General features: G+C 26.3%; 2 non-coding genes across 2 annotated transcripts; both read right to left on the bottom strand.

The window, feature by feature from the left end:
• Nucleotides 1-3526: 3526 nt before the first annotated feature.
• Nucleotides 3527-3645, bottom strand: LOC145848417 (5S ribosomal RNA). Its single transcript, XR_014371947.1, has one exon. It is a non-coding gene; the product is annotated as a 5S ribosomal RNA (ribosomal RNA).
• Nucleotides 3646-7045: 3400 nt separating this feature from the next.
• On the bottom strand, nucleotides 7046-7164 carry LOC145848414 (5S ribosomal RNA). Its single transcript, XR_014371944.1, has one exon. It is a non-coding gene; the product is annotated as a 5S ribosomal RNA (ribosomal RNA).
• Between the last annotated feature and the right edge of the window lie 1659 nt (nucleotides 7165-8823).

Raw genomic sequence — 8823 nt, 5'->3', positions numbered from 1 at the left:
TAACGACCCGAAAGCCGGTTAGTTTTGGTCTGATAAATGCGCGCCTCACGTCAGTTCGGCGCTTTACGCATGTATTAGCTCTAGAATTGCCACAGTTATCCATGTAAAAGCGTACAATCAAATGAACCATAACTGATTTAATGAGCCATTCGCAGTTTCACTGTACGTGAGCTCGTACTTACACTTGCATGGCTTAATCTTTGAGACAAGCATATGACTACTGGCAGGATCAACCAGATAACTATCCGAGGGCGTTTAAACCCGTTGCTCGACTGAGCGTTTTTACTGTATAAATACAGACCTTTTCTATCACTCGGCTTAAAAGCCTTGCGAACGTTACTGAAAGTCGGCGCCGGCCTTTTGCTGTTTAAAGCGCCAGCCCGCGTCGACTGCAGCATGCAGCTATACAACTGACTGTTCTTTCTCCCGACCAACCGTTTGCCTTCTGCCGGTTAACTCGTCAGCAGCAACACGCCATCTGTCTGCTGCAGTTACCCGCCTCGAGCCGTGCCTGCGTCGGCTACTCGTCTCGACGACTTCGCAAAGCTATAAGCCTACCGCCGCTGGACGCTTGTAGTTTTTTCATACGCTGCTCCGATGCGTTTACATAGCACGTTCGCCGCCGCTGCAATAGCCGCGCCTCGGGTGCTAAACAGTAATGCTTTAAGCCCGCTTTCTCGCCAAGTCGACCGAACGCACAAACACGTCTCTCTCACTAGTGTAAAGTAATGCATACGCGTATGATGCTCAAATGTTGTTGTTGAACTTTTTTGCCGATTTTTCCGATTTTTTTTAAATTTCTTTGTTTCTTTTCAATTTTTTTAATATTTTAAGCTTATTTATGCTACGTTTAAATGTTTAATACTTTTTTTATACTTTATTTAATATGTTTAAAAGAAATAAATAAAAATAATATATATAAACTACTTTTTATAATGTTTTAAATATGTTTGTTTATTATAAATAAGCTTTATTTGTATTATTTTTTATTTAAACTTACTTTTTAAATCTTTATATTTGTTTTATCGTTTTAAGCACATTGCGATAAATATAATAAACAAACAATTGAATAAAAATAATAATAAAAAAAAAAATAAAAATAAAAACATAAGCTTATTTTATATGTTTCATTTTATTTTTATTTAATAACCTTTTCAAACCTTAATACTCGTTTTATTTTTTTAAGCAGATCGCGATAAATTATAATAAACAAACAATTAAATAAAAATAAATAAAAATAAAATAAAAAAATCAAACATAAGCTTATTTTATATGTTACATTTTATTTTATTTAAAACTTACAATTTAAACCTTTGTATTTGTTTCTATTCTTTTAAGCACATCGCGATAAATATAATAAGCAAACAATTAAATAAAAATAATAATAATAAAAAATCATAAACTTATTTTATATGTTTCATTTTATTTTTATTTAAACTTACTTTTTAAACCTTTATAGTTGTTTTATTTTTTAAGCACATGGCGATAAATATAATAAGCAAACAATTAAATAAAAATAATAACAAATAAATAAAACAATACAGCTAAACTATAAAAAGAAAACTAAATAACTGATAAATACTTGTAAAACATTATTTGAAAAATGTATTTTGAAACACAACACGATTGATTTATAAATAATAATATATTTTTAATTTGTGTAGTTTATTGAAAGTAGTCTCCTTATTTGCTTCTGGTTTTACTTGAGTTACACAACGTTAAATAAACATACTTAACTAAAAATACTGTCATTTTAATAAAACTAAGTACAAATACATTGAATTAACATAGAACTTTAAAAAGCCTTCGCTAGTATCTGTTGGTAACAGTAAATAACCTATTATGACTCACAATACAAGAGTGCGAAATTTATTTTCATTTGATTTTTCAGGTATTTATTTATTTGTGGAAATAAACTTTTTTATTACATTAGAAACTAATAGAATTTTTCCTATAACTATACCTATTATTATATTTAGTATGCTTAAAAGTAATAAAATGAAACGTCGCGATTATATAATAAACAAACAATCAAACAAACAAAGAAAAAAAAAAAAAAAACTATTTTTTTAAACTTATAATTTTATAATTTCAACTATATGTCTTATTTTATTTTCATTTAAACTTACTTTAAACCTCTGTATTTGTTATATATATTTCAACACAATACGATTAAACTATAAGACAAACAACAAAATAAAATAATCACATTAATAAATACACTAAGCAAATAGCTAGAATAAATATAAATAGTTCAATATATACAATATATTTCTTCCATTTTTAAGTACTTGTTAAACATATTTATTTAAACATGTTTCTTTAGAATATAAAACTAGCAGTTCTACAAATAAAGAAATTAAAAAGCCAATACACATAACACTAACTTTTCATAAATTAGATATGCAAATATGAACAAAATAATAACTAAATTGTTAAGCTTTTGTAAACTGTGAACTTATAAACTTATAATAACAATTGCATATTCACTATTCACAATAGCTTTTTATTTAGTACACAACTGGTCTGTAAATTGTGTAGTTTATTGAAAGTATAATCCCGTTTTGCTTCTGGTTTAAATAAAGTTATACAACACATACTAAAGTAAATTAAATAAAGTAATTCACTACTATCTATTATATAAAACCAATTTACAAAATACATTAAATTAAATTAAAAATGAACTTTGAACTTATAATAATAACTGCATATTCACTATCAGAATTGCTTTAAATTTAGTACACAACTGGTCTGTAAATTGTGTAGTTTATTGAAAGTATAATCCCGTTTTGCTTCTTGTTTAAATAAAGTTATATAACACATACTAAAGTAAATTAAATAAAGTAATTCACTACTATCTATTAAATAAAACCAATTTACAAAATACATTAAATTAAGTTAAAGTGAACTTTGGAACTTATAATAATAACTGCATATTCACTATTCAGAATTGCTTTAAGTTTAGTACACAACTGGTCTGTAAATTGTGTTGGTTCTATTCAAGTACTCTCCTTGTTTGTTTTGTTTTAGTTGTATCACATTCAATACACATAATAAAGTAAACCAAATAAACTCTATTAATTTAAACTAAGTACAAATACATTAAGTTAATACAAAACTTTAAAAAGCTTTGCTAGTATCTGTTGGTAACAGTAAATAACTTATTATGACTCACAATACAAAAGTGCAAAATTTATTTTCGTTTGATTTTCAAGTGATTTGTTTGTGGACAAAAAAACTTTTAAGTTTTAGTATAAAAGACTAATTGTATTAATTTTAACTCAGAAAATTGTACTCTACAAGATGGTGCCATTATTTTTTCGATATCTCAAACTGGTCAAACCACTTTTTTAGCGCTCTAATTGGTTTAAACAGCAAATAACGTTATCTGATTGGCTTACGTTTTTATTTGCTAATAACTAGAATTTACTTTTCTTTTAAGCGTTAAAGAATGTAAATAAACGAGTAATATGTATAAATAGGTCAGAAAGAAAAATAGTACAAAAAGATGAATTCAAAAAGCAAAAGCCTACGGCACGTGGTATTCCCAAGCGGTCACCCATCTAAGTACTAACCACGCCCGACACTGCTTAACTTCCCAGATCGGACGAGATGGGGTGTGCTCAGTGTGGTATGGTCGTAGGCGTTTGAAAGCGTTTACAAGCCTTTATAAACCCTTCGGTTTGTTTAAAAAACCTATTTGCACTTGATTTACAATCAATTTGATATTTTAAAATTATTCCTTATAAATTTTAACCTGAATTAACCTTTTTTTTTTGTTTTTTTTTATCAACAGTTACTCCCAAACTGTACTAAAACTGTATTGTAACTGTACAAAAGTGTTTGTTTAAATAATTGTTATCTATAAATTACTAAGACAGGACAAGTAGAAGTAAAGTTTATTGAATTATTGAATTAAATAAATAAAATCGTAAAAATAAATTAATACAATATGTTTACAATTTGTCAATTGATCTATCCATTTATGTTATTGCATTACAAATACAAACATTGCATACATTCAAGAGTATTATTCATCAATCTTTTCAATATAATAAGTTTTAAATTTATATTTATTTTTAAATAATTCCTGACATTTTAGATTACCTGAGATTTTTTTTTAATTAAATTAATTTTAGTAATTATATACTTGACGTTCTATTTTGTTTAATTTGATAACTCAACCATGTTTATATTTTTTTATAGTTTAACAGAACTATAAACTAAAAGACATTACATACAGCTTCTAAAAGTTTTAAACACCTTAAAAAAGTAATATATAAAATAATTGATAAGAATATTAAACTTATAAAAATTTAGTAAAAGGTTATATAAACGTTATTTAAATTAATATAAGATAGTTAACTTATTTTTTCATTTAATGTGATATAATATAAATATATTTTGAGAGACAATTAATTAACGTAAACAATGTCATAGTGGAAACTGCATGTCTGCTAAAAACGTAAAAACGCAAAACTGCTTTAATAAATCACTAAATAACAAAAAAATTGCCTGTCTAGCAGGCGTTCAAATTCAAATGACAAAGAAATTTAACTCCGGCTCTCAAGTATATGTCTTGCGTGACGACTAGCGGGACTCGATCTCACAACCTTCCGCTTATGAGTTAGCTGTCAAGACCAAAGACCCAACGCCACGACAAAGATAAAGAAATATTTTGCTATATAAATAGGTTGATTTTATAATTTTGTCATTACAATTACATGTCAATTACAGTGTCAATTTGAATTTAAATTAAATTAATTTTAGTAATTAAATACTTGACGTTCTAGTTTGTTTAATTTGATAACTCAACTATGTTTATTTATTTTTTACTAATTTTAAAATTATTATTATACAATATATTTGTTATATTATATTTATTTTATTACTTAAACTTATTATATACATTTAATATATAATATTATTAAATACTTTATTAACGAATTAAAAACAAAATATTATTATTATTATGTTATTAATTTAGTGTTTTATTTTAAAGATATATTAAAGAACTAAACAGATATTACCCCTAAAAAAACTTTGTTAATAATATATTAAAAAGTACTCAAAGTCAGATTCGGAAATATATATACTGTTTTTTTTCATCAATATTGCAGGTCTGCGTAGCCGGGGGCTGTAATCTAGCTGCCAGCAGGCCTGAAATGGTGGCCACTATTGTTCAATGTTCAACTTCAAATTCTTTGAGATTATACTGTACTATCTATCTATTTAACAAATCTATCTAACAAATGTTGTTCAATCTAGGTGGTGGGTACTTGGGTCGAGTAATGCCTTTGACTTACAATCTGTTGTGGATTGTCAATATTTCTCTATCTATCAATAAACAAATCTATCTAATAAATGTTGTTCAATCTAGGTTGTGGGTACTTTTGGTCGAGTAATGCCTTTGACTTACAATCTGTTGTTGATTGTCAACATTCCTCTATCTATCAATAATGATTATATTCAATATTAAATGTTGATTAATTCAGTTGTAAGAAAACCAGTGCGCTGGTTAGGTTGGGTAAGGCCTTCGACTTACAATCTTTGGGATTATCAACGTTCATCACAAGTACAGTAACGATCTCATTGAATTTCCAGTTGGAACATTGGATTGTAGTGGTGGCCTACTCTTTTTTGCCTAGTTTGACAAACTATTGTATATATATTGTATAACTTTATTTGTATTATTTTTTTTTTAAATTACTACTTATTATTAAAGAATTAAATTTTCTCCATTGTTTTCTCCATCGCGAACATTAAAAAAAAAAACTATGTATTTGAACTGTTTTTATATGTTTTGTTTTATTTTTATTCAAACTTACTTTAAAACCTCTGTATTTTTTATACAATACGATTAAACTATATAACAGAAAAATAATTAAATAATCAAACTATTGAATAAGCAGTTAAATAGTGTGTTTTTTTATGCTTCTTTCATTTTTAACTTACTTGTTAACCATATTTCTTTTATTAAAGTATAAAACTAACAGTTACTAAAATAAAATAATCATAAAGTCAATACACAAAACACTAACTTTTTATAATTTAAATATGCAAACATGAATATAGTTATGAAGTAAAGTTATTCAAAGCTTATAATTATGAAACTTTTGTATAATATTTTTGTTTTTTTTTTTGTAATAACTACAAAATTGGTATTTTAGTTTATTGTTAGTAACTAAATATTTATATTTATTATACTTAAAAAAAAACTTCTATACTAACTCTAATTTCAAAGCATATTAAAACATACAAATTTTACCAACTAAATATTTATTTTTATTTTTATTATTATAACTTTCAAACATAAGCTTGTATACCTTATATACCTATATACCTCATATAGGAGGCTTGACATAACATAACATTATTTAATTCTTTTTGTTTGAAATAAACTCATTTAGTTATTAGTAAATTACAACATAAATGTTTATAACAATAAAACTAAGATTTAGCTTTTGAGTTAGTAAACTTTGATAGTTTTCTTTTAATAGTTTAATAGTCCTTATTTAAGTTCAAACAAAATTGCTATATATTTAATACACATACAAAAGTAAACTAAGTAAACGTAATTCAATAGTTTCTATTAAGTAAAATTTATTACAAATACATTAAGTTAATACAAAACTTTAAGAAGCTTTTGCTAGTATCTGTTGGTAACAGTAAATAACTTATTATGACTCACAATACAAAAGTGCAAAATTTATTTTCGTTTGATTTTTCAAGTGATTTGTTTGTGGACAAAAAAACTTTTAAGTTTTAGTATAAAAGACTAATTGTATTAATTTTAACTCAGAAAATTGTACTCTACAAGATGGTGCAATTATTTTTTCGATATCTCAAACTGGTCAAACCACTTTTTTAGCGCTCTAATTGGTTTAAACAGCAAATAACGTTATCTGATTGGCTTACGTTTTTATTTGCTAATAACTAGAAGTTACTTTTCTTTTAAGCGTTAAAAAAATGTAAATAAACGAGTAATAAGTATAAATAGGTCAGAAAGAAAAATAGTACAAAAAAGATGAATTCAAAAAGCAAAAGCCTACGGCACGTGGTATTCCCAAGCGGTCACCCATCTAAGTACTAACCACGCCCGACACTGCTTAACTTCCCAGATCGGACGAGATGGGGTGTGCTCAGTGTGGTATGGTCGTAGGCGTCTGAAACCGTTTACAAGCCTTTATAAACCCTTCGGTTTGTTTAAAAAACCTATTTGCACTTGATTTACAATCGATTTGATATTTTAAAATTAATCCTTATAAAATTTTAACTTGATGTAAGTATTTTTTTATTAATACCTTTTTTTTTTGGTGTTTTAATTACAATTACTCCCTGTAACTTTATTTAAGACTTTGTTTAAAAGATTGTTAACTATATTCTATATTAAATACTATGATAATTAGAAGTAAAGTTTATTAAGTAAACTAGATTAGATTAAACTAAATAAAAAATATTGTTAAAATAAACATGTTGTGTTTAGTTTGTTTTACTATTTCTCATTGTTCTATTTATAGATGGTATTGTTTTACTTCAAGAATATTTATAGTTAGTTTCTAAGGAATATCTCATACTACATCAGATTTTACGATTAACTTAATTTTAGGTAATAAAATATTTGACGTTTAATTTAATAACTCAACTATGTTTATGTTATAAAATGATAGTATATAATACACATACATTATAATGTAATAATATAACTAGTTGTATAGTATAACTAGTTGTTTACTTTAAAATGAATAATTAAGTGGAAGAATTAAAAGAACTCACATTTTTGAAGAGAGCGTGGAAAACCAGAATAGTCTTTTAAAACATTTATTAAATTATCGATAAATATAGAATACAATAGAACTAAACATATAAACGTAACTGTGGTTGCTTAGAAACTAAACAAGAAATTTTTTAATAAAAATATAAAATAGTAAAATAAAATAAAAGTAATATAAATTATATTTTTAAACTAAATAACAATTCACGAGCAATATTAGCGCAATGTCAGAGTATGAGTTTATAATAAAGGAATTGCTTCCTTGGTGTTGATACTTACCTTATTCAAATAGAATACATTTTCAGCAATCAGGCTTGTATTTATCTTAGCGCGCGTAAACCAACGTTTGTGGGTTTTGGCACACTTTTGTCGATAGTGGGCGCCCCGCCTCTTAAGTACAGAAATTTCGGGAATTTTCGATTTTCGGAATTCTGACTCGACAGATCGTTTTTGTTTGGTCCAGAGACCCCGTAAAAATTTTTCAGCCCATTTGAGGCATGATGAAAAAATGTTATTTCGACCCCCTTTTTTTAGGGGTTACGGGGACATCGACCCATTTTTTGGGAATAAAAAACTCCTAGAAAAGGACCACTTTTCTTCTTTTTTCGAATTTCGACTTTTTATTTTTTTGGAAAATTTTTCTATTTTCTTTGTTTGTTCTATTATAAGGTCGAAAATATTTTTTTTGAGCTTCGCAACGCATAAGGACTAACGTAAGGTAAGTTTTAAAAGATTTTTTTTTCGATAATTTTTTCTATATTTTTTGTTTGGTCCATTACAAAGTCGAAAATATTTTTTTACGGCTTCTAAACGCGTGTAGATTAACCGTAGGTAGGTTATTTCGAAATTTAAATTTTTCAATATTATTAATATTTCGGTAGATTGTTCGATTATCAATCTTTCAGCACCCAATAAGTACATTAAAAAATAAAACATGAAATAAAAACATCAACTAAAATGAAAATAACATATTCTGTGAAAAAACCTGCGATAATTCTTTATGAAATTTTCTTTGTCACATAATTGGAAGCTAAGAAAAACCGGAAAAT

This window comes from Thalia democratica, unplaced genomic scaffold, assembly GCF_965202585.1.
Source record: "Thalia democratica unplaced genomic scaffold, ktThaDemo2.hap1.1 HAP1_SCAFFOLD_1398, whole genome shotgun sequence".
In the NCBI taxonomy this organism is placed as follows: Eukaryota; Metazoa; Chordata; class Thaliacea; order Salpida; family Salpidae; genus Thalia; species Thalia democratica.
Note: the sequence above shows the minus strand (reverse complement) of the source record. Positions and strands in the feature narration are given on the sequence as shown.